The sequence below is a fragment of the Triturus cristatus genome, chromosome 1_1 (assembly GCF_964204655.1).
Source record: "Triturus cristatus chromosome 1_1, aTriCri1.1, whole genome shotgun sequence".
NCBI classification, from domain to species: Eukaryota; Metazoa; Chordata; class Amphibia; order Caudata; family Salamandridae; genus Triturus; species Triturus cristatus.
In genome coordinates this window covers 435,642,830-435,669,875 of record NC_140579.1, presented here as the reverse complement: position 1 = coordinate 435,669,875, position 27,046 = coordinate 435,642,830, and positions in this window count along the sequence as shown.

Here is a 27,046-nt window from a genome sequence, read left to right as displayed (position 1 = left end):
GACTAGGGGTTACTTTGAGAAATAAATACATATATATTTTGAATATATATCTGTGTGGTGTCCTTTCATTGGTATAAAAGGGGGTTACTATTGGTAAAACAGCTTGCTTAACACGCATCACGAGTTTAGCCTCAAAGACTGCTTAGCCTACGCTACCACTAGGGCAGCTAGTCCGAAAAGGTTGACTTACAACCACACCATAAGGGTTGCTTGGCATGGTACAAGGTGATCACTTTAACTAGTGAGCATCATATACCAGGCCAACTTCTCACATTGGTGAGCAGCGGTTGGATTTGAGCTTGCTGTGTTTTACCATTGTAATCTCTTGGTTACCAATTGAAAGATCACATAGGTACCTGTAGGTACATATAAAACAAGATTAGATATACTTAAGTTCTACTGAACTTAGTTGTGGTAGAGCAAAGGGAGTAGCACACCCTGACTACAACTACTAGATAGGTTTAGTAGGTAAACCCAAGTGTAGGTAGATTGCAACACATCCACCCACACTTAAGAGCAATGGCTGGGGCAGAGGGGTCCACTGTACCCATCTCTGTTGAGAGTGACCCCCGAGGGCACCATCCATCTATGCTACCCTTAATCAAAATGAGCTCAGGCAGCTGGCAACTCTTAGAGGCCTTAAACAGCCCAAGAACCCTACCTCTGCTTTGCTCAGAGAGCTCTTGCAAGAAGATGAAAATCAAAAAGAGCTCAGGAAAGCTTCCCAGTTAGCCCCCTTAGGGACAGGAACAGGAGGCCCCCCTTCTGAAGATGCCACTGAGGTACCCCTTTCCAATAGTCACCCCTTAGATGGGATGCCTACCACAGAGGATGAGAGTGAAAAGGATACTGACAGTAGTGAGGATGAAGGGAGAACTAGCCCAGTGCCAAGTGTTATACTTGGCCCAGCTAAACTAAGGCTATTGGGGACTGACAGTGGGTTCACCCCACTGGATCTCCCCAGTGGACTTAACACAGGGCTTGGAAGGCAAAGGAATCGCTCAGGTGACTCCAATGCTTCCCATGGCTCTAGAGGCTCTCAAGGTCACTCCAGGAGAAGGATGACCACCCCTCAGAGGAGGGAACATGAGGCCAAGATGCAAGAAGCCCAGCTGAGGATCAGGAAGCAGGAGCTAGAAGTAGCCCTGATGGAAGAAAAACTGAGCAAGGCTAGGCAGCATAGAGAGAGTGGGTCTATACCCACTGGTGGCAGCAATGTCCCTAGGGACAAAGATAGGGTCTTTGACAATAGGAACCTGTCCAAGATTGTGCCCCCCTACAAAAGTGGGGATGACATCCACAAATGGATGACTGCTCTTGAGAGAGCCTGCAAAGTGCAGCAGGTTCCTGAAGACCAGTGGGCAGCAATCTTATGGCTCTCCTTTGAGGGGAGAGGCAGAGATAGACTCCTCACTGTTAGAGAAGAGGATGTCAGAAATTACAGAGTCCTGAAGAGTGTCCTAGTTGATGGGTTAGGCTTAACCACTGAACAGTACAGGTTAATGTTCAGAGACACCCAGAAGACACAGACTCAGGACTGGTCTGAATATGTGGAATGTGCCACTAAGGCTTTGGAGGGTTGGTTGCTGGGAAGTAAGGTGTCTGATTATACAGGATTGTACAATTTGATGATGAGAGAGCAGATTTTAAGTAATTGTCAAAACCAGCTTCTCCATCAACACCTGGTAGACTCAGATTTGACCTCTCCCCAAGAATTGGGAAAGAGGGCAGATAAATGGGTCAGGACCAGGATCAGGCCTAAAAACCAGGGTGGTGACCAAAAGAAAGATACCACCAAGCCTCAAGAGAAGGGTGGGGATAAAGAAAAAGAGAAACCTTCCTCAGGGCCCCAAAACTCCACACAGGGTGGTGGGTCCCAAGCTCCCTCCTCTACCACAGCCAAAAAGCCCTACTGCCATGAGTGTAAAACTCCTGGGCATTGGAAAACTGACAGCGGTTGCCCAAGGGCTAAAAACAAAACTGTTCCTCCAATTACTCCTGTCACACCACCTATTACTGTCAGCAGTAATCCCCCAGGTGGTGGGAGTGCCCCCAGAAATCTGGGTGGGTTTACTTGGGGAACACAGGGGGACCCTGGCTTAGCCAATTCCCCTGCAGCAGATACTCTTGTCTGTGATGGTGGCATGGGGTTTGCCAACTTCACTGCCTGTCCCAACACTTTGGGTAGGTACAGACAGGAGCCCTACATCAATGGTACAAAAGCTGAGGCCTACAGAGACACTGGAGCTAGCATCACAATGGTGGCCCATTGGCTAGTTCCCTCTGAGCAGCTTTTGCCTGGTTTCTCCTACCAGGTGACCAACATTGATGGCAAACAGAACAGTCATCCCATGGCAGAGGTATGTCTCAGCTGGGGAGGTGTCACTGGCCCTAAAAGGGTGGCAGTGTCCCCAACCTTGCCTGTAGACTGCTTACTGGGGAATGACTTAGAACTCTCAGCTTGGGCTGGAGTTGAACAAGACACCCATTCTAAAATGGTAGGCCTGTCACAAAAGGGTAGGGGGGTTGTGCCATTCACAACCCCTGTCCAAATAGATTTCCTCCCTGAAAAGGTTGGAAGGGCAGTGGTAGCCACAGCCCAGGCACAGACAGACTTCCCTGTAGAGACTGGCAGAGCTGTGACAGTCACAGCTCAAACACAAACTGAGTGCCCCCCTGAAAAGGTTGGCAAGGCTGTAATGGTCTCAGCCTATACTCAGACTGACATAGGTGTAGTGAAGCCTGAAACAATGGATCACTCCACACAAACTGAGAGTAGTGGGGAGGAAGAAAAGTCTCCCTCTCCCCAGACATTAGGAAAAGGTCAGCCTCCTCAGGGATCTGACCTCACCCCTTGTGAAGGAACTGCCCCAGAGGTAGCCAGGCCTGGCCTGGCAGAGCCTCTGATGTCAGTGGCCCCTTCCAAGGTGGGACCCAGTCTGGTGCAGGTAGCCTGCCTCTCTCTACCCTGCCTCAGTCAGCCCAGGGCTGCAGAGGTCAGGGAGGCCAGTGGACCCCCAGAGGGCCCCTGTCCACAAGAACCCCCCCATCAAAAGAATGAGGATTGCCTGGCTAGTAGCCCTAGTCAGGTGATGGGTAAAAACATTCCTGAGGGATCTCCTTTACAGGTAGTTAGGGACCTCCCCCAGAGGGATTCTGTTGGGCACAGGCAAACCTGGGACCTTAGGGCCCCAAACCTGACCTGTCCCTCCAGTAAGCCCACAAAAGGGACCCAGCCTCCAGCTTTAGGTAGCCAGAGGCTGACCCTGAGAGCACAGTGCAACTCAGTTAAGGAAAGAAAGGCATCCATGGTGGAGGGGGATTGGAGGAAGCTGAGGCCTCACTTTGAGGACACTCACTTCAGTACTCCATCTCAACACCAGCCTTTTACTTTGCCAAGACACACCAAAGGTAGAGATTCCCTATGGTGGAGACCCTCTGATACCCTTAGGGTGAGGGATTGCTTAGTGGACCATGAGACAGGGGGTAACCATGCCAGTGCTGGTTCCTCCTTATATGGCCACTTGGGCAATATAGGCTTACCTGGTCAAGGTCAGCCTTATCTCCCTTCGTTTGGGGGGGGGTTGTGTAGGAAGGTGGATATCTGACTATGGTTACCCCCAAATTTTTGCCTAGTGTCTAGCTGGTTTTTCGACTTAGTTGGCCTGAGATCCTGCTATTCAGGATCTCAGCCTGGCTGTTCTCTCTTTAAAATGGACTCCATGTACCCTAGGTACATACCCAATTGGTTGGATCACCCTGTCAGCCCCTGTACCAGTGTACACTAGGTACCCAGGGCATTGGTGTACCCAAGGCCTGCCAAGGGCTGCAGCATGTATTATGCCACCCCAGGCTTGGCCTAACAATTTGACACAACTGGCTGATCACTCAGCTGGGGTAAGTTGGTGTAATCACCTCTTACTTAGGTGTAGTATACCTATACCTAACCTTAAATGGGACACCTGGTAACCTATAAGTCACTCCTATGGCAGGCCTTAACAATCCTGAAGGCAGAGTGCTTGGTTCCATGTGAGATGGTGCTCTGGCATGAGCTGAGCCTGTCTGCAGTGGTCGGAACAACTTCCTTCTACTGTTTCCAGATATCGTCATACCATATACTCTTAAGTGCATTATGAACCTCGCGGTTAAATGCTATCTTTGGTTTGGCTTTATCAAAACATGTCGAGTAAGGTGTCATACGAATTGGAATACTAACCCCTCGCCAATTCTGGCGACGGGGTTAGCATTCCACCCTTCTAGAGGGACACGACATGTACAGTGCCTGAAACCCGGGTAAAATCAGACATAGCCTCAGCTCCACAAAATGGATGCTGCCACCACAGACACAAGTCTGCCCTCCTGCTGCTGGGAGTCCTTTCAGCTTGGGAGGTGTGGACAAAGGGTTTCCTGCCAGGGGAGGTGCGTGCACCACCCCAGACAGGATTTTGTGTATTGGTCAGGTAGGGCTTGAAAGAAACCAGACATGCCTGTGGCTCACAAGGAGCCTCGGTGCATATGCCAGTTCAAACCGGTCCTGGGGCACACCAGTCCCGGGCCTGGGGCGAGCTGGACAAAGGATTGGGGGTGTAACCACCCCCCTTCCTGGTCCCACCCATAGGGAGGGACCTAGCAGGTAGTCCGGCCCCTAGAATCCGAATAAAGGTAGGAGCTGTGTCCTAAGACTTCAGACATCCTGGAATCAACTTAAAACTAAGAAGAAGACGGGAACTTCGACGCTCTGCTGCACAGAGGACTGAAGCCAATCTCCCCTGTGGTCAGGGAGTGACCACCTTGCTAACGCAAGCACCATCCAGCGAATCAACGTCTGCTTTGCCGCCGCCTCCCGCCGGAGCCCGAGCCCAGAGACTGACAAGACCTGGACCTCCAGACCTCTCACCACCCGATCCACAGTCCCTGCAAAGAGGAGACCCGTGGAGGCACCGAGACACGTGGAGCCAGCCATCTTGAAACGACTACGACAAGCTGACCAGTGCAACAACCGAGGCTCCCTCCAAGTTGTGCTTTGGGTCCTGAGAAGCCCAACCCTCGAGCAGCATCTGCACCAAAGGTGAGCCCTCCAGCATCTCCACGATCTGCGTGGGGCCCTTCTGCATTTTGCCACTCGACGCGCCTAACCGGTTGCTGGCCCGCTGGCTAGTGGCCATCTTGGCGACGAAATCTACGACAAACACCGCTGGTCTGGTTGCTCCAGACTGGCCCTTGCTCCCCTCCAAAGGAGCAGTTCCTCTGACCTTGCTGGTCAGAACCATCAGCTTAAACTCCTTGCCTACAACAATTGCTTTTGCCAAGGCTTGTTTGCTTTGATCAAGTCGCCGACACCGCCGACAGCGAGAGCCTGCGTGGGACAGCTCGTGACTCGACTCCTGGACGTCATCGACCTTCAGGGACCACGTGGCTGCAGAGTCAAGCTACACCTTCCTTCCTGTTTGCACCCGACATCGCCTGGTACCCACCTGGTGCCACGCTGGTCACTGGCTAGTGACTGTGAACACTGTCCCCTCTGCTTACAGATCTTCAACATCTCCGATCCACTCTTGGATCCACTGCATCTCTTCCCGACCGACCGCCTGCAGCACTTTTGTCTACAGGCCCCACGGAACAGATAGAAGAAACCCGACGCACTTCGAGGCCTATGCACCCGCTTCCTGTGGGTGAGGTAAAGCTGGCACACCTGTGCCCAAGTGTAGTATTACATCTCTAGTGCCTGTGTTCCAAATCTTAAGTTCCTAGGTCATCCGGAAGATTCCTTTTGCAGTAACTTTGTACTTTTTACGCACCCATTGAAACCTATGGGAGCACGCGTGTGACTATTTGCTCTGCACACGCCACCCGTGGACCTCCTGGTCACTAACTGACGTTAGCTCCTTGTAGGCCCAGCGATTCTAGAGGCCCTAGGCCTTTTCCCTTTTCTGTTCGTGGTACTTATACCACTATTTTAGTATATGGTTCGAGTGGCCACCAGGGCCTATCCATATAAAGTGCAACTTCTGTGTATTCTGTGATAATCTTGTTTGACGATTTGTGCTCCTGTGCTCATAAAGAGACTAGGGGTTACTTTGAGAAATAAATACATATATATTTTGAATATATATCTGTGTGGTGTCCTTTCATTGGTATAAAAGGGGGTTACTATTGGTAAAACAGCTTGCTTAACACGCATCACGAGTTTAGCCTCAAAGACTGCTTAGCCTACGCTACCACTAGGGCAGCTAGTCCGAAAAGGTTGACTTACAACCACACCATAAGGGTTGCTTGGCATGGTACAAGGTGATCACTTTAACTAGTGAGCATCATATACCAGGCCAACTTCTCACATTTCCCAAGGTGCCCGCAGAACTAGGGTTCAAAAACTACAGCTAGTCATTTTGCCAAAAAAGGGTCATTTTTCACTGCGAAATTGAGGTGTGACCACGTTGTGTTTTGCGCCATTACCTGTCGCGGGCACTAGGCCGACCCACACAAGTGAGGCACCGTTTTTCTCATAAGACTTTGGGTAACTCGGGGTGGGTGGAAATTTGTGGATCCACACAGATTCCGGAACTTTCCACGACAGAAATGTGGGGAAAATGTGTTTTGTTTGACAATTTTTTAGGTTTGCAAGGGATTCTGGGTAACAGACCCTGGTGGGAGGCAGTCAAGTCACCCCATCCTGGATTCCCCTGGGTGTCTAGTTTTCAAAAATGTATAGGTTTGCTAGATTTCCCAAGGTGCCCGCAGAGCTAGGGTTCAAAAACTACAGCTAGACATTTTGCCAAAAAAGGGTCATTTTTCACTGCGAAATTGAGGTGTGACCACGTTGCGTTTTGCGCCGTTACCTGTCGCGGGCACTAGGCCGACCCACACAAGTGAGGTACCGTTTCTCTCGTAAGACTTTGGGGAACGCGGGGTGGGTGGAAATTTGTGGATCCACGCAGATTCCGGAACTTTCCACGAAAGAAATGTGGGGGAAATGTGTTTTTTTTGACAATTTTTTAGGTTTGCAAGGGATTCTGGGTAACAGACCCTGGTGGGAGGCAGTCAAGTCACCACATCCTGGATTCCCCTGGGTGTCTAGTTTTCAAAAATGGATAGGTTTGCTAGGTTTCCCAAGGTGCCCGCAGAGCTAGGGTTCAAAAACTACAGCTAGTCATTTTGCCAAAAAGGGTAATTTTTCACTGCGAAATTGAGGTGTGACCACGTTGCGTTTTGCGCCATTACCTGTCGCAGGCACTAGGCCGACCCACACAAGTGAGGCACCGTTTTTCTCATAAGACTTTGGGGAACGCGGGGTGGGTGGAAATTTGTGGATCCACACAGATTCCGGAACTTTCCACCACAGAAATGTGGGGAAAATGTGTTTTTTTTGACAATTTTTTAGGTTTGCAATGGATTCTGGGTAACAGACCCTGGTGGGAGGCAGTCAAGTCACCCCATCCTGGATTCCCCTGGGTGTCTAGTTTTCAAAAATGGATAGGTTTGCTAGGTTTCCCAAGGTGCCCGCAGAGCTAGGGTTAAAAAACTACAGCTAGTCATTTTGCCAAAAAGGGTCATTTTTCACTGCGAAATTGAGGTGTGACCACGTTGCGTTTTGCGCCGTTTCCTGTCGCGGGCACTAGGCCGACCCACACAAGTGAGGTACCGTTTTTCTTGTAAGACTTTGGGGAACGCGGGGTGGGTAGTAATTTGTGGATCCACGCAGATTCCGGAACTTTTCACGACAGAAATGTGGGGAAAATGTGTTTTTTTTGACAATTTTTTAGGTTTGCAAGGGATTCTGGGTAACAGACCCTGGTGGGAGGCAGTCAAGTCACCCCATCCTGGATTCCCCTGGGTGGCTAGTTTTCAAAAATGTATAGGTTTGCTAGGTTTCCCAAGGTGCCCGCAGAGCTAGGGGTTCAAAAACTACAGCTAGACATTTTGCCAAAAAAGGGTCATTTTTCACTGCGAAATTGAGGTGTGACCACGTTGCGTTTTGCGCCGTTTCCTGTCGCGGGCACTAGGCCGACCCACACAAGTGAGGTACCGTTTTTCTCATAAGACTTTGGGGAACGCGGGGTGGGTGGAAATTTGTGGATCCACGCAGATTCCGGAACTTTCCTCGACAGAAATGTGGGGAAATGTGTTTTTTTGGACAATGTTTTAGGTTTGCAAGGGATTCTGGGTAACAGACCCTGGTGGGAGGCAGTCAAGTCACCCCATCCTGGATTCCCCTGGGTGTCTAGTTTTCAAAAATGTATAGGTTTGCTAGATTTCCCAAGGTGCCCGCAGAGCTAGGGTTCAAAAACTACAGCTAGACATTTTGCCAAAAAAGGGTCATTTTTTACTGCGAAATTGAGGTGTGACCACGTTGCGTTTTGCGCCGTTACCTGTCGCGGGCACTAGGCCGACCCACACAAGTGAGGTACCGTTTTTCTCGTAAGACTATGGGGAACGCGGGGTGGGTGGAAATTTGTGGATCCACGCAGATTCCGGAACTTTCCACGACAGAAATGTGGGGGAAATGTGGTTTTATTGACAATTTTTTAGGTTTGCAAGGGATTCTGGGTAACAGACCCTGGTGGGAGGCAGTCAAGTCACCCCATCCTGGATTCCCCTGGGTGTCTAGTTTTCAAAAATGTATAGGATTGCTAGATTTCCCAAGGTGCCCGCAGAGCTAGGGTTCAAAAACTACAGCTAGACATTTTGCCAAAAAAGGGTCATTTTTCACTGCGAAATTGAGGTGTGACCACGTTGCGTTTTGCGCCGTTACCTGTCGCGGGCACTAGGCCGACCCACACAAGTGAGGTACCGTTTCTCTCGTAAGACTTTGGGGAACGCGGGGTGGGTGGAAATTTGTGGATCCATGCAGATTCCGGAACTTTCCACGACAGAAATGTGGGGGAAATGTGGTTTTTTTGACAATTTTTTAGGTTTGCAAGGGATTCTGGGTAACAGACCCTGGTGGGAGGCAGTCAAGTCACCCCATCCTGGATTCCCCTGGGTGGCTAGTTTTCCAAAATGTATAGGTTTGCTAGATTTCCCAAGGTGCCCGCAGAGCTAGGGTTCAAAAACTACAGCTAGACATTTTGCCAAAAAAGGGTCATTTTTCACTGCGAAATTGAGGTGTGACCACGTTGCGTTTTGCGCCGTTACCTGTCGCGGGCACTAGGCCGACCCACACAAGTGAGGTACCGTTTTTCTCGTAAGACTTTGGGGACCGCGGGGCGGGTGGACATTTGTGGATCCACGCAGATTCCGGAACTTTCCACAACAGAAATGTGGAGAAAATGTGGTTTTTTTCACAATTTTTTAGGTTTGCAAGGGATTCTGGGTAACAGACCCTGGTGGGAGGCAGTCAAGTCACCCCATCCTGGATTCCCCTGCGTGTCTAGTTTTCAAAAATGTATAGGTTTGCTAGGTTTCCCAAGGTGCCCGCAGAGCTAGGGTTCAAAAACTACAGCTAGACATTTTGCGAAAAAAGGGTCATTTTTCACTGCGAAATTGAGGTGTGACCACGTTGCGTTTTGCGCCGTTTCCTGTCGCGGGCACTATGCCGACCCACACAAGTGAGGTACCGTTTTTCTCATAAGACTTTGGGGAACGCGGGGTGGGTGGAAATTTGTGGATCCACGCAGATTCCGGAACTTTCCACGACAGAAATGTGGGGAAAATGTGTTTTTTTGGACAATTTTTTAGGTTTGCAAGGGATTCTGGGTAACAGACCCTGGTGGGAGGCAGTCAAGTCACCCCATCCTGGATTCCCCTGGGTGTCTAGTTTTCAAAAATGTATAGGTTTTCTAGGTTTCCCAAGGTGCCCGCAGAGCTAGGGTTAAAAAACTACAGCTAGTCATTTTGCCAAAAAGGGTAATTTTTCACTGCGAAATTGAGGTGTGACCACGTTGCGTTTTGCGCCGTTTCCTGTCTCGGGCACTAGGCCGACCCACACAAGTGAGGTACCGTTTTTCTCGTAAGACTTTGGGGACCGCGGGGTGGGTGGACATTTGTGGATCCACGGATTCCGGAACTTTACACGACAGAAATGTGGAGAAAATGTGGTTTTTTTCACAATTTTTTAGGTTTGCAAGGGATTCTGGGTAACAGACCCTGGTGGGAGGCAGTCAAGTCACCCCATCCTGAATTCCCCTGCATGTCTAGTTTTCAAAAATGTATAGGTTTGCTAGGTTTCCCAAGGTGCCCGCAGAGCTAGGGTTCAAAAACTACAGCTAGACATTTTGCCAAAAAAGGGTCATTTTTCACTGCGAAATTGAGGTGTGACCACGTTGCGTTTTGTGCCGTTTCCTGTCGCGGGCACTAGGCCGACCCACACAAGTGAGGTACCGTTTTTCTCATAAGACTTTGGGGAATGCGGGGTGGGTGGAAATTTGTGGATCCACGCAGATTCCGGAACTTTTCACGACAGAAATGTGGGAAAATGTGTTTTTTTTGACAATTTTTTAGGTTTGCAAGGGATTCTGGGTAACAGACCCTGGTGGGAGGCAGTCAAGTCACCCCATCCTGGATTCCCCTGGGTGGCTAGTTTTCAAAAATGTATAGGTTTGCTAGATTTCCCAAGGTGCCCGCAGAGCTAGGGTTCAAAAACTACAGCTAGACATTTTGCCAAAAAAGGGTCATTTTTCACTGCGAAATTGAGGTGTGACCACGTTGCGTTTTGCGCCGTTACCTGTCGCGGGCACTAGGTCGACCCACACAAGTGAGGTACCGTTTTTCTCGTAAGACTTTGGGGACCGCGGGGTGGGTGGACATTTGTGGATCCACGCAGATTCCGGAACTTTCCACAACAGAAATGTGGAGAAAATGTGTTTTTTTTCACAATTTTTTAGGTTTGCAAGGGATTCTGGGTAACAGACCCTGGTGGGAGGCAGTCAAGTCACCCCATCCTGGATTCCCCTGCATGTCTAGTTTTCAAAAAGGTATAGGTTTGCTAGGTTTCCCAAGGTGCCCGCAGAGCTAGGGTTCAAAAACTACAGCTAGACATTTTGCCAAAAAAGGGTCATTTTTCACTGCGAAATTGAGGTGTGACCACGTTGCGTTTTGTGCCGTTTCCTGTCGCGGGCACTAGGCCGACCCACACAAGTGAGGTACCGTTTTTCTCATAAGACTTTGGGGAACGCGGGGTGGGTGGAAATTTGTGGATCCACGCAGATTCCGGAACTTTCCACGACAGAAATGTGGGGAAAATGTGTTTTTTTGGACAATTTTTTAGGTTTGCAAGGGATTCTGGGTAACAGACCCTGGTGGGAGGCAGTCAAGTCACCCCATCCTGGATTCCCCTGGGTGTCTAGTTTTCAAAAATGTATAGGTTTGCTAGGTTTCCCAAGGTGCCCGCAGAGCTAGGGTTAAAAAACTACAGCTAGTCATTTTGCCAAAAAGGGTAATTTTTCACTGCGAAATTGAGGTGTGACCACGTTGCGTTTTGCGCCGTTACCTGTCGCGGGCACTAGGCCGACCCACACAAGTGAGGTACCGTTTCTCTCGTAAGACTTTGGGGAAAGCGAGGTGGGTGGAAATTTGTGGATCCACGCAGATTCCGGAACTTTCCACGACAGAAATGTGGGGGAAATGTGTTTTTTTTGACAATTTTTTAGGTTTGCAAGGGATTCTGGGTAACAGACCCTGGTGGGAGGCAGTCAAGTCACCCCATCCTGGATTCCCCTGGGTGGCTAGTTTTCAAAAATGTATAGGTTTGCTAGGTTTCCCAAGGTGCCCGCAGAGCTAGGGTTAAAAAACTACAGCTAGTCATTTTGCCAAAAAGGGTAATTTTTCACTGCGAAATTGAGGTGTGACCACGTTGCGTTTTGCGCCGTTTCCTGTCGCGGGCACTAGGCCGACCCACACAAGTGAGGTACCGTTTTTCTCGTAAGACTTTGGGGAACGCGGGGTGGGTGGAAATTTGTGGATCCACGCAGATTCCGGAACTTTCCACGACAGAAATGTGGGGGAAATGTGGGTTTTTTGACAATTCTTTAGGTTTGCAAGGGATTCTGGGTAACAGACCCTGGTGGGAGGCAGTCAAGTCACCCCATCCTGGATTCCCCAGGGTGGCTAGTTTTCAAAAATGTATCGGTTTGCTAGGTTTCCTAGGTGCCCGCAGAGCTAGGGTTCAAAAACTACAGCTAGACATTTTGCCAAAAAAGGGTCATTTTTCACTGCGAAATTGAGGTGTGACCACGTTGCGTTTTGCGCCGTTACCTGTCGCGGGCACTAGGCCGACCCACACAAGTGACGTACCGTTTTTCTCGTAAGACTTTGGGTAACGCGGGGTGGTGGAAATTTGTGGATCCACGCAGATTCCGGAACTTTCCACGACAGAAATGTGGGGGAAATGTGATTTTTTTGACAATTTTTTAGGTTTGCAAGGGATTCTGGGTAACAGACCCTGGTGGGAGGCAGTCAAGTCACCCCATCCTGGATTCCCCTGGGTGTCTAGTTTTCAAAAATGTATAGGTTTGCTAGATTTCCCAAGGTGCCCGCAGAGCTAGGGTTCAAAAACTACAGCTAGACATTTTGCCAAAAAAGGGTCATTTTTCACTGCGAAATTGAGGTGTGACCACGTTGCGTTTTGCGCCGTTACCTGTCGCGGGCACTAGGCCGACCCACACAAGTGAGGTACCGTTTTTCTCGTAAGACTTTGGGGAACGCGGGGTGGGTGGAAATTTGTGGATCCACGCAGATTCCGGAACTTTCCACGACAGAAATGTGGGGGAAATGTGGTTTTATTGACAATTTTTTAGGTTTGCAAGGGATTCTGGGTAACAGACCCTGGTGGGAGGCAGTCAAGTCACCCCATCCTGGATTCCCCTGGGTGTCTAGTTTTCAAAAATGTATAGGTTTGCTAGATTTCCCAAGGTGCCCGCAGAGCTAGGGTTCAAAAACTACAGCTAGACATTTTGCCAAAAAAGGGTCATTTTTCACTGCGAAATTGAGGTGTGACCACGTTGCGTTTTGCGCCGTTACCTGTCGCGGGCACTAGGCCGACCCAAACAAGTGAGGTACCGTTTCTCTCGTAAGACTTTGGGGAACGCGGGGTGGGTGGAAATTTGTGGATCCACGCAGATTCCGGAACTTTCCACGACAGAAATGTGGGGGAAATGTGGTTTTTTTGACAATTTTTTAGGTGTGCAAGGGATTCTGGGTAACAGACCCTGGAGGGAGGCAGTCAAGTCACCACATCCTGGATTCCCCTGGGTGTCTAGTTTTCAAAAATGGATAGGTTTGCTAGGTTTCCCAAGGTGCCCGCAGAGCTAGGGTTCAAAAACTACAGCTAGTCATTTTGCCAAAAAGGGTAATTTTTCACTGCGAAATTGAGGTGTGACCACGTTGCGTTTTGCGCCGTTTCCTGTCGCGGGCACTAGGCCGACCCACACAAGTGAGGTACCGTTTTTCTCGTAAGACTTTGGGGAACGCGGGGTGGGTGGTAATTTGTGGATCCACGCAGATTCCGGAACTTTCCACGACAGAAATGTGGGGAAAATGTGTTTTTTTTGACACTTTTTTAGGTTTGCAAGGGATTCTGGGTAACAGACCCTGGTGGGAGGCAGTCAAGTCACCCCATCCTGAATTCCCCTGGGTGTCTAGTTTTCAAAAATGTATAGGTTTGCTAGATTTCCCAAGGTGCCCGCAGAGCTAGGGTTCAAAAACTACAGCTAGACATTTTGCCAAAAAAGGGTCATTTTTCACTGCGAAATTGAGGTGTGACCACGTTGCGTTTTGCGCCGTTACCTGTCGCGGGCACTAGGCCGACCCAAACAAGTGAGGTACCGTTTCTCTCGTAAGACTTTGGGGAACGCGGGGTGGGTGGAAATTTGTGGATCCACGCAGATTCCGGAACTTTCCACGACAGAAATGTGGGGGAAATGTGGTTTTTTTGACAATTTTTTAGGTTTGCAAGGGATTCTGGGTAACAGACCCTGGAGGGAGGCAGTCAAGTCACCACATCCTGGATTCCCCTGGGTGTCTATGTTTTCAAAAATGGATAGGTTTGCTAGGTTTCCCAAGGTGCCCGCAGAGCTAGGGTTCAAAAACTACAGCTAGTCATTTTGCCAAAAAGGGTAATTTTTCACTGCGAAATTGAGGTGTGACCACGTTGCGTTTTGCGCCGTTTCCTGTCGCGGGCACTAGGCCGACCCACACAAGTGAGGTACCGTTTTTCTCGTAAGACTTTGGGGAACGCGGGGTGGGTGGTAATTTGTGGATCCACGCAGATTCCGGAACTTTCCACGACAGAAATGTGGGGAAAATGTGTTTTTTTTGACAATTTTTTAGGTTTGCAAGGGATTCTGGGTAACAGACCCTGGTGGGAGGCAGTCAAGTCACCCCATCCTGGATTCCCATGGGTGTCTAGTTTTCAAAAATGTATAGGTTTGCTAGGTTTCCCAAGGTGCCCGCAGAACTAGGGTTCAAAAACTACAGCTAGTCATTTTGCCAAAAAAGGGTCATTTTTCACTGCGAAATTGAGGTGTGACCACGTTGCGTTTTGCGCCGTTACCTGTTGCGGGCACTAGGCCGACCCACACAAGTGAGGTACCGTTTCTCTCGTAAGACTTAGGGGAACGCGGGGTGGGTGGAAATTTGTGGATCCACGCAGATTCCGGAAGTTTCCACGACAGAAATGTGGGGGAAATGTGTTTTTTTTGACAATTTTTTAGGTTTGCAAGGGATTCTGGGTAACAGATCCTGGTGGGAGGCAGTCAAGTCACCACATCCTGGATTCCCCTGGGTGTCTAGTTTTCAAAAATGGATAGGTTTGCTAGGTTTCCCAAGGTGCCCGCAGAGCTAGGGTTAAAAAACTACAGCTAGTCATTTTGCCAAAAAGGGTAATTTTTCACTGCGAAATTGAGGTGTGACCACGTTGCGTTTTGCGCCGTTTCCTGTCGCGGGCACTAGGCCGACCCACACAAGTGAGGTACCGTTTTTCTCGTAAGACTTTGGGGAACGCGGGGTGGGTGGAAATTTGTGGATCCACGCAGATTCCGGAACTTTCCACGACAGAAATGTGGGGGAAATGTGGGTTTTTTGACAATTTTTTAGGTTTGCAAGGGATTCTGGGTAACAGACCCTGGTGGGAGGCAGTCAAGTCACCCCATCCTGGATTCCCCAGGGTGGCTAGTTTTCAAAAATGTATAGGTTTGCTAGATTTCCCAAGGTGCCCGCAGAGCTAGGGTTCAAAAACTACAGCTAGACATTTTGCCAAAAAAGGGTCATTTTTCACTGCGAAATTGAGGTGTGACCACGTTGCGTTTTGCGCCGTTACCTGTCGCGGGCACTAGGCCGACCCACACAAGTGACGTACCGTTTTTCTCATAAGACTTTGGGTAACGCGGGGTGGTGGAAATTTGTGGATCCACGCAGATTCCGGAACTTTCCACGACAGAAATGTGGGGGAAATGTGATTTTTTTGACAATTTTTTAGGTTTGCAAGGGATTCTGGGTAACAGACCCTGGTGGGAGGCAGTCAAGTCACCCCATCCTGGATTCCCCTGGGTGTCTAGTTTTCAAAAATGTATAGGTTTGCTAGATTTCCCAAGGTGCCCGCAGAGCTAGGGTTCAAAAACTACAGCTAGACATTTTGCCAAAAAAGGGTCATTTTTCACTGCGAAATTGAGGTGTGACCACGTTGCGTTTTGCGCCGTTACCTGTCGCGGGCACTAGGCCGACCCACACAAGTGAGGTACCGTTTTTCTCGTAAGACTTTGGAGAACGCGGGGTGGGTGGAAATTTGTGGATCCACGCAGATTCCGGAACTTTCCACGACAGAAATGTGGGGGAAATGTGGTTTTATTGACAATTTTTTAGGTTTGCAAGGGATTCTGGGTAACAGACCCTGGTGGGAGGCAGTCAAGTCACCCCATCCTGGATTCCCCTGGGTGTCTAGTTTTCAAAAATGTATAGGTTTGCTAGATTTCCCAAGGTGCCCGCAGAGCTAGGGTTCAAAAACTACAGCTAGACATTTTGCCAAAAAAGGGTCATTTTTCACTGCGAAATTGAGGTGTGACCACGTTGCGTTTTGCGCCGTTACCTGTCGCGGGCACTAGGCCGACCCAAACAAGTGAGGTACCGTTTCTCTCGTAAGACTTTGGGGAACGCGGGGTGGGTGGAAATTTGTGGATCCACGCAGATTCCGGAACTTTCCACGACAGAAATGTGGGGGAAATGTGGTTTTTTTGACAATTTTTTAGGTTTGCAAGGGATTCTGGGTAACAGACCCTGGAGGGAGGCAGTCAAGTCACCACATCCTGGATTCCCCTGGGTGTCTAGTTTTCAAAAATGGATAGGTTTGCTAGGTTTCCCAAGGTGCCCGCAGAGCTAGGGTTCAAAAACTACAGCTAGACATTTTGCCAAAAAAGGGTCATTTTTCACTGCGAAATTGAGGTGTGACCACGTTGCATTTTGCGCCGGTTCCTGTCGCGGGCACTAGGCCGACCCACACAAGTGAGGCACCGTTTTTCTCATAAGACTTTGGGGAACGCGGGGTGGGTGGAAATTTGTGGATCCACACAGATTCCGGAACTTTCCACCACAGAAATGTGGGGAAAATGTGTTTTTTTTGACAATTTTTTAGGTTTGCAATGGATTCTGGGTAACAGACCCTGGTGGGAGGCAGTCAAGTCACCCCATCCTGGATTCCCCTGGGTGTCTAGTTTTCAAAAATGGATAGGTTTGCTAGGTTTCCCAAGGTGCCCGCAGAGCTAGGGTTCAAAAACTACAGCTAGTCATTTTGCCAAAAAGGGTCATTTTTCACTGCGAAATTGAGGTGTGACCACGTTGTGTTTTGCGCCGTTTCCTGGCGCGGGCACTAGGCCGACCCACACAAGTGAGGTACCGTTTTTCTCGTAAGACTTTGGGGAACGCGGGGTGGGTAGTAATTTGTGGATCCACGCAGATTCCGGAACTCTCCACGACAGATTTGTGGGGAAAATGTGGGTTTTTTGACAATTTTTTAGGTTTGCAAGGGATTCTGGGTAACAGACCCTGGTGGGAGGCAGTCAAGTCACCCCATCCTGGATTCCCATGGGTGTCTAGTTTTCAAAAATGTATAGGTTTGCTAGGTTTCCCAAGGTGCCCGCAGAGCTAGGGTTAAAAAACTACAGCTAGTCATTTTGCCAAAAAGGGTAATTTTTCACTGCGAAATTGAGGTGTGACCACGTTGCGTTTTGCGCCGTTACCTGTCGCGGGCACTAGGCCGACCCACACAAGTGAGGTACCGTTTCTCTCGTAAGACTTTGGGGAAAGCGAGGTGGGTGGAAATTTGTGGATCCACGCAGATTCCGGAACTTTCCACGACAGAAATGTGGGGGAAATGTGTTTTTTTTGACAATTTTTTAGGTTTGCAAGGGATTCTGGGTAACAGACCCTGGTGGGAGGCAGTCAAGTCACCCCATCCTGGATTCCCCTGGGTGGCTAGTTTTCAAAAATGTATAGGTTTGCTAGGTTTCCCAAGGTGCCCGCAGAGCTAGGGTTAAAAAACTACAGCTAGTCATTTTGCCAAAAAGGGTAATTTTTCACTGCGAAATTGAGGTGTGACCACGTTGCGTTTTGCGCCGTTTCCTGTCGCGGGCACTAGGCCGACCCACACAAGTGAGGTACCGTTTTTCTCGTAAGACTTTGGGGAACGCGGGGTGGGTGGAAATTTGTGGATCCACGCAGATTCCGGAACTTTCCACGACAGAAATGTGGGGGAAATGTGGGTTTTTTGACAATTCTTTAGGTTTGCAAGGGATTCTGGGTAACAGACCCTGGTGGGAGGCAGTCAAGTCACCCCATCCTGGATTCCCCAGGGTGGCTAGTTTTCAAAAATGTATAGGTTTGCTAGATTTCCCAAGGTGCCCGCAGAGCTAGGGTTCAAAAACTACAGCTAGACATTTTGCCAAAAAAGGGTCATTTTTCACTGCGAAATTGAGGTGTGACCACGTTGCGTTTTGCACCGTTACCTGTCGCGGGCACTAGGCCGACCCACACAAGTGAGGTACCGTTTTTCTCGTAAGACTTTGGGTAACGCGGGGTGGTGGAAATTTGTGGATCCACGCAGATTCCGGAACTTTCCACGACAGAAATGTGGGGGAAATGTGTTTTTTTTGACAATTTTTTAGGTTTGCAAGGGATTCTGGGTAACAGACCCTGGTGGGAGGCAGTCAAGTCACCCCATCCTGGATTCCCCTGGGTGTCTAGTTTTCAAAAATGTATAGGTTTGCTAGATTTCCCAAGGTGCCCGCAGAGCTAGGGTTCAAAAACTACAGCTAGACATTTTGCCAAAAAAGGGTCATTTTTCACTGCGAAATTGAGGTGTGACCACGTTGCGTTTTGCGCCGTTACCTGTCGCGGGCACTAGGCCGACCCACACAAGTGAGGTACCGTTTTTCTCGTAAGACTTTGGGGAACGCGGGGTGGGTGGAAATTTGTGGATCCACGCAGATTCCGGAACTTTCCACGACAGAAATGTGGGGGAAATGTGGTTTTATTGACAATTTTTTAGGTTTGCAAGGGATTCTGGGTAACAGACCCTGGTGGGAGGCAGTCAAGTCACCCCATCCTGGATTCCCCTGGGTGTCTAGTTTTCAAAAATGTATAGGTTTGCTAGATTTCCCAAGGTGCCCGCAGAGCTAGGGTTCAAAAACTACAGCTAGACATTTTGCCAAAAAAGGGTCATTTTTCACTGCGAAATTGAGGTGTGACCACGTTGCGTTTTGCGCCGTTACCTGTCGCGGGCACTAGGCCGACCCAAACAAGTGAGGTACCGTTTCTCTCGTAAGACTTTGGGGAACGCGGGGTGGGTGGAAATTTGTGGATCCACGCAGATTCCGGAACTTTCCACGACAGAAATGTGGGGGAAATGTGGTTTTTTTGACAATTTTTTAGGTGTGCAAGGGATTCTGGGTAACAGACCCTGGAGGGAGGCAGTCAAGTCACCACATCCTGGATTCCCCTGGGTGTCTAGTTTTCAAAAATGGATAGGTTTGCTAGGTTTCCCAAGGTGCCCGCAGAGCTAGGGTTCAAAAACTACAGCTAGTCATTTTGCCAAAAAGGGTAATTTTTCACTGCGAAATTGAGGTGTGACCACGTTGCGTTTTGTGCCGTTTCCTGTCGCGGGCACTAGGCCGACCCACACAAGTGAGGTACCGTTTTTCTCGTAAGACTTTGGGGAACGCGGGGTGGGTGGTAATTTGTGGATCCACGCAGATTCCGGAACTTTCCACGACAGAAATGTGGGGAAAATGTGTTTTTTTTGACACTTTTTTAGGTTTGCAAGGGATTCTGGGTAACAGACCCTGGTGGGAGGCAGTCAAATCACCCCATCCTGAATTCCCCTGGGTGTCTAGTTTTCAAAAATGTATAGGTTTGCTAGATTTCCCAAGGTGCCCGCAGAGCTAGGGTTCAAAAACTACAGCTAGACATTTTGCCAAAAAAGGGTCATTTTTCACTGCGAAATTGAGGTGTGACCACGTTGCGTTTTGCGCCGTTACCTGTCGCGGGCACTAGGCCGACCCAAACAAGTGAGGTACCGTTTCTCTCGTAAGACTTTGGGGAACGCGGGGTGGGTGGAAATTTGTGGATCCACGCAGATTCCGGAACTTTCCACGACAGAAATGTGGGGGAAATGTGGTTTTTTTGACAATTTTTTAGGTTTGCAAGGGATTCTGGGTAACAGACCCTGGAGGGAGGCAGTCAAGTCACCACATCCTGGATTCCCCTGGGTGTCTATGTTTTCAAAAATGGATAGGTTTGCTAGGTTTCCCAAGGTGCCCGCAGAGCTAGGGTTCAAAAACTACAGCTAGTCATTTTGCCAAAAAGGGTAATTTTTCACTGCGAAATTGAGGTGTGACCACGTTGCGTTTTGCGCCGTTTCCTGTCGCGGGCACTAGGCCGACCCACACAAGTGAGGTACCGTTTTTCTCGTAAGACTTTGGGGAACGCGGGGTGGGTGGTAATTTGTGGATCCACGCAGATTCCGGAACTTTCCACGACAGAAATGTGGGGAAAATGTGTTTTTTTTGACAATTTTTTAGGTTTGCAAGGGATTCTGGGTAACAGACCCTGGTGGGAGGCAGTCAAGTCACGCCATCCTGGATTCCCATGGGTGTCTAGTTTTCAAAAATGTATAGGTTTGCTAGGTTTCCCAAGGTGCCCGCAGAACTAGGGTTCAAAAACTACAGCTAGTCATTTTGCCAAAAAAGGGTCATTTTTCACTGCGAAATTGAGGTGTGACCACGTTGCGTTTTGCGCCGTTACCTGTTGCGGGCACTAGGCCGACCCACACAAGTGAGGTACCGTTTCTCTCGTAAGACTTAGGGGAACGCGGGGTGGGTGGAAATTTGTGGATCCACGCAGATTCCGGAAGTTTCCACGACAGAAATGTGGGGGAAATGTGTTTTTTTTGACAATTTTTTAGGTTTGCAAGGGATTCTGGGTAACAGATCCTGGTGGGAGGCAGTCAAGTCACCACATCCTGGATTCCCCTGGGTGTCTAGTTTTCAAAAATGGATAGGTTTGCTAGGTTTCCCAAGGTGCCCGCAGAGCTAGGGTTAAAAAACTACAGCTAGTCATTTTGCCAAAAAGGGTAATTTTTCACTGCGAAATTGAGGTGTGACCACGTTGCGTTTTGCGCCGTTTCCTGTCGCGGGCACTAGGCCGACCCACACAAGTGAGGTACCGTTTTTCTCGTAAGACTTTGGGGAACGCGGGGTGGGTGGAAATTTGTGGATCCACGCAGATTCCGGAACTTTCCACGACAGAAATGTGGGGGAAATGTGGGTTTTTTGACAATTTTTTAGGTTTGCAAGGGATTCTGGGTAACAGACCCTGGTGGGAGGCAGTCAAGTCACCCCATCCTGGATTCCCCAGGGTGGCTAGTTTTCAAAAATGTATAGGTTTGCTAGATTTCCCAAGGTGCCCGCAGAGCTAGGGTTCAAAAACTACAGCTAGACATTTTGCCAAAAAAGGGTCATTTTTCACTGCGAAATTGAGGTGTGACCACGTTGCGTTTTGCGCCGTTACCTGTCGCGGGCACTAGGCCGACCCACACAAGTGACGTACCGTTTTTCTCATAAGACTTTGGGTAACGCGGGGTGGTGGAAATTTGTGGATCCACGCAGATTCCGGAACTTTCCACGACAGAAATGTGGGGGAAATGTGATTTTTTTGACAATTTTTTAGGTTTGCAAGGGATTCTGGGTAACAGACCCTGGTGGGAGGCAGTCAAGTCACCCCATCCTGGATTCCCCTGGGTGTCTAGTTTTCAAAAATGTATAGGTTTGCTAGATTTCCCAAGGTGCCCGCAGAGCTAGGGTTCAAAAACTACAGCTAGACATTTTGCCAAAAAAGGGTCATTTTTCACTGCGAAATTGAGGTGTGACCACGTTGCGTTTTGCGCCGTTACCTGTCGCGGGCACTAGGCCGACCCACACAAGTGAGGTACCGTTTTTCTCGTAAGACTTTGGAGAACGCGGGGTGGGTGGAAATTTGTGGATCCACGCAGATTCCGGAACTTTCCACGACAGAAATGTGGGGGAAATGTGGTTTTATTGACAATTTTTTAGGTTTGCAAGGGATTCTGGGTAACAGACCCTGGTGGGAGGCAGTCAAGTCACCCCATCCTGGATTCCCCTGGGTGTCTAGTTTTCAAAAATGTATAGGTTTGCTAGATTTCCCAAGGTGCCCGCAGAGCTAGGGTTCAAAAACTACAGCTAGACATTTTGCCAAAAAAGGGTCATTTTTCACTGCGAAATTGAGGTGTGACCACGTTGCGTTTTGCGCCGTTACCTGTCGCGGGCACTAGGCCGACCCAAACAAGTGAGGTACCGTTTCTCTCGTAAGACTTTGGGGAACGCGGGGTGGGTGGAAATTTGTGGATCCACGCAGATTCCGGAACTTTCCACGACAGAAATGTGGGGGAAATGTGGTTTTTTTGACAATTTTTTAGGTTTGCAAGGGATTCTGGGTAACAGACCCTGGAGGGAGGCAGTCAAGTCACCACATCCTGGATTCCCCTGGGTGTCTAGTTTTCAAAAATGGATAGGTTTGCTAGGTTTCCCAAGGTGCCCGCAGAGCTAGGGTTCAAAAACTACAGCTAGACATTTTGCCAAAAAAGGGTCATTTTTCACTGCGAAATTGAGGTGTGACCACGTTGCATTTTGCGCCGGTTCCTGTCGCGGGCACTAGGCCGACCCACACAAGTGAGGCACCGTTTTTCTCATAAGACTTTGGGGAACGCGGGGTGGGTGGAAATTTGTGGATCCACACAGATTCCGGAACTTTCCACCACAGAAATGTGGGGAAAATGTGTTTTTTTTGACAATTTTTTAGGTTTGCAATGGATTCTGGGTAACCGACCCTGGTGGGAGGCAGTCAAGTCACCCCATCCTGGATTCCCCTGGGTGTCTAGTTTTCAAAAATGGATAGGTTTGCTAGGTTTCCCAAGGTGCCCGCAGAGCTAGGGTTCAAAAACTACAGCTAGTCATTTTGCCAAAAAGGGTCATTTTTCACTGCGAAATTGAGGTGTGACCACGTTGTGTTTTGCGCCGTTTCCTGGCGCGGGCACTAGGCCGACCCACACAAGTGAGGTACCGTTTTTCTCGTAAGACTTTGGGGAACGCGGGGTGGGTAGTAATTTGTGGATCCACGCAGATTCCGGAACTCTCCACGACAGATTTGTGGGGAAAATGTGGGTTTTTTGACAATTTTTTAGGTTTGCAAGGGATTCTGGGTAACAGACCCTGGTGGGAGGCAGTCAAGTCACCCCATCCTGGATTCCCATGGGTGTCTAGTTTTCAAAAATATATAGGTCTGCTAGGTTTCCCAAGGTGCCCGCAGAACTAGGGTTCAAAAACTACAGCTAGTCATTTTGCCAAAAAAGGGTCATTTTTACTGCGAAATTGAGGTGTGACCACGTTGCGTTTTGCGCCGTTACCTGTTGCGGGCACTAGGCCGACCCACACAAGTGAGGTACCGTTTCTCTCGTAAGACTTTGGGTAACGCGGGGTGGTGGAAATTTGTGGATCCACGCAGATTCCGGAACTTTCCAAGACAGAAATGTGGGGGAAATGTGATTTTTTTGACAATTTTTTAGGTTTGCAAGGGATTCTGGGTAACAGACCCTGGTGGGAGGCAGTCAAGTCACCCCATCCTGGATTCCCCTGGGTGTCTAGTTTTCAAAAATGTATAGGTTTGCTAGATTTCCCAAGGTGCCCGCAGAGCTAGGGTTCAAAAACTACAGCTAGACATTTTGCCAAAAAAGGGTCATTTTTCACTGCGAAATTGAGGTGTGACCACGTTGCGTTTTGCGCCGTTTCCTGTCGCGGGCACTAGGCCGACCCACACAATTGAGGTACCGTTTTTCTCATAAGACTTTGGGGAACGCGGGGTGGGTGGAAATTTGTGGATCCACGCAGATTCCGGAACTTTCCTCGACAGAAATGTGGGGAAATGTGTTTTTTTGGACAATTTTTTAGGTTTGCAAGGGATTCTGGGTAACAGACCCTGGTGGGAGGCAGTCAAGTCACCCCATCCTGGATTCCCCTGGGTGTCTAGTTTTCAAAAATGTATAGGTTTGCTAGATTTCCCAAGGTGCCCGCAGAGCTAGGGTTCAAAAACTACAGCTAGACATTTTGCCAAAAAAGGGTCATTTTTTACTGCGAAATTGAGGTGTGACCACGTTGCGTTTTGCGCCGTTACCTGTCGCGGGCACTAGGCCGACCCACACAAGTGAGGTACCGTTTTTCTCGTAAGACTATGGGGAACGCGGGGTGGGTGGAAATTTGTGGATCCACGCAGATTCCGGAACTTTCCACGACAGAAATGTGGGGGAAATGTGGTTTTATTGACAATTTTTTAGGTTTGCAAGGGATTCTGGGTAACAGACCCTGGTGGGAGGCAGTCAAGTCACCCCATCCTGGATTCCCCTGGGTGTCTAGTTTTCAAAAATGTATAGGATTGCTAGATTTCCCAAGGTGCCCGCAGAGCTAGGGTTCAAAAACTACAGCTAGACATTTTGCCAAAAAAGGGTCATTTTTCACTGCGAAATTGAGGTGTGACCACGTTGCGTTTTGCGCCGTTACCTGTCGCGGGCACTAGGCCGACCCACACAAGTGAGGTACCGTTTTTCTCGTAAGACTTTGGGGACCGCGGGGCGGGTGGACATTTGTGGATCCACGCAGATTCCGGAACTTTCCACAACAGAAATGTGGAGAAAATGTGTTTTTTTTCACAATTCTTTAGGTTTGCAAGGGATTCTGGGTAACAGACCCTGGTGGGAGGCAGTCAAGTCACCCCATCCTGGATTCCCCTGCGTGTCTAGTTTTCAAAAATGTATAGGTTTGCTAGGTTTCCCAAGGTGCCCGCAGAGCTAGGGTTCAAAAACTACAGCTAGACATTTTGCCAAAAAAGGGTCATTTTTCACTGCGAAATTGAGGTGTGACCACGTTGCGTTTTGCGCCGTTTCCTGTCGCGGGCACTAGGCCGACCCACACAAGTGAGGTACCGTTTTTCTCATAAGACTTTGGGGAACGCGGGGTGGGTGGAAATTTGTGGATCCACGCAGATTCCGGAACTTTCCACGACAGAAATGTGGGGAAAATGTGTTTTTTTGGACAATTTTTTAGGTTTGCAAGGGATTCTGGGTAACAGACCCTGGTGGGAGGCAGTCAAGTCACCCCATCCTGGATTCCCCTGGGTGTCTAGTTTTCAAAAATGTATAGGTTTTCTAGGTTTCCCAAGGTGCCCGCAGAGCTAGGGTTAAAAAACTACAGCTAGTCATTTTGCCAAAAAGGGTAATTTTTCACTGCGAAATTGAGGTGTGACCACGTTGCGTTTTGCGCCGTTTCCTGTCTCGGGCACTAGGCCGACCCACACAAGTGAGGTACCGTTTTTCTCGTAAGACTTTGGGGACCGCGGGGTGGGTGGACATTTGTGGATCCACGGATTCCGGAACTTTACACGACAGAAATGTGGAGAAAATGTGTTTTTTTTCACAATTTTTTAGGTTTGCAAGGGATTCTGGGTAACAGACCCTGGTGGGAGGCAGTCAAGTCACCCCATCCTGAATTCCCCTGCGTGTCTAGTTTTCAAAAATGTATAGGTTTGCTAGGTTTCCCAAGGTGCCCGCAGAGCTAGGGTTCAAAAACTACAGCTAGACATTTTGCCAAAAAAGGGTCATTTTTCACTGCGAAATTGAGGTGTGACCACGTTGCGTTTTGTGCCGTTTCCTGTCGCGGGCACTAGGCCGACCCACACAAGTGAGGTACCGTTTTTCTCATAAGACTTTGGGGAACGCGGGGTGGGTGGAAATTTGTGGATCCACGCAGATTCCGGAACTTTTCACGACAGAAATGTGGGAAAATGTGTTTTTTTTGACAATTTTTTAGGGTTGCAAGGGATTCTGGGTAACAGACCCTGGTGGGAGGCAGTCAAGTCACCCCATCCTGGATTCCCCTGGGTGGCTAGTTTTCAAAAATGTATAGGTTTGCTAGATTTCCCAAGGTGCCCGCAGAGCTAGGGTTCAAAAACTACAGCTAGACATTTTGCCAAAAAAGGGTCATTTTTCACTGCGAAATTGAGGTGTGACCACGTTGCGTTTTGCGCCGTTACCTGTCGCGGGCACTAGGTCGACCCACACAAGTGAGGTACCGTTTTTCTCGTAAGACTTTGGGGACCGCGGGGTGGGTGGATATTTGTGGATCCACGCAGATTCCGGAACTTTCCACAACAGAAATGTGGAGAAAATGTGTTTTTTTTCACAATTTTTTAGGTTTGCAAGGGATTCTGGGTAACAGACCCTGGTGGGAGGCAGTCAAGTCACCCCATCCTGGATTCCCCTGCATGTCTAGTTTTCAAAAAGGTATAGGTTTGCTAGGTTTCCCAAGGTGCCCGCAGAGCTAGGGTTCAAAAACTACAGCTAGACATTTTGCCAAAAAAGGGTCATTTTTCACTGCGAAATTGAGGTGTGACCACGTTGCGTTTTGTGCCGTTTCCTGTCGCGGGCACTAGGCCGACCCACACAAGTGAGGTACCGTTTTTCTCATAAGACTTTGGGGAACGCGGGGTGGGTGGAAATTTGTGGATCCACGCAGATTCCGGAACTTTCCACGACAGAAATGTGGGGAAAATGTGTTTTTTTGGACAATTTTTTAGGTTTGCAAGGGATTCTGGGTAACAGACCCTGGTGGGAGGCAGTCAAGTCACCCCATCCTGGATTCCCCTGGGTGTCTAGTTTTCAAAAATGTATAGGTTTGCTAGGTTTCCCAAGGTGCCCGCAGAGCTAGGGTTAAAAAACTACAGCTAGTCATTTTGCCAAAAAGGGTAATTTTTCACTGCGAAATTGAGGTGTGACCACGTTGCGTTTTGCGCCGTTACCTGTCGCGGGCACTAGGCCGACCCACACAAGTGAGGTACCGTTTCTCTCGTAAGACTTTGGGGAAAGCGAGGTGGGTGGAAATTTGTGGATCCACGCAGATTCCGGAACTTTCCACGACAGAAATGTGGGGGAAATGTGGTTTTTTTGACAATTTTTTAGGTTTGCAAGGGATTCTGGGTAACAGACCCTGGTGGGAGGCAGTCAAGTCACCCCATCCTGGATTCCCCTGGGTGGCTAGTTTTCAAAAATGTATAGGTTTGCTAGGTTTCCCAAGGTGCCCGCAGAGCTAGGGTTAAAAAACTACAGCTAGTCATTTTGCCAAAAAGGGTAATTTTTCACTGCGAAATTGAGGTGTGACCACGTTGCGTTTTGCGCCGTTTCCTGTCGCGGGCACTAGGCCGACCCACACAAGTGAGGTACCGTTTTTCTCGTAAGACTTTGGGGAACGCGGGGTGGGTGGAAATTTGTGGATCCACGCAGATTCCGGAACTTTCCACGACAGAAATGTGGGGGAAATGTGGGTTTTTTGACAATTTTTTAGGTTTGCAAGGGATTCTGGGTAACAGACCCTGGTGGGAGGCAGTCAAGTCACCCCATCCTGGATTCCCCAGGGTGGCTAGTTTTCAAAAATGTATAGGTTTGCTAGATTTCCCAAGGTGCCCGCAGAGCTAGGGTTCAAAAACTACAGCTAGACATTTTGCCAAA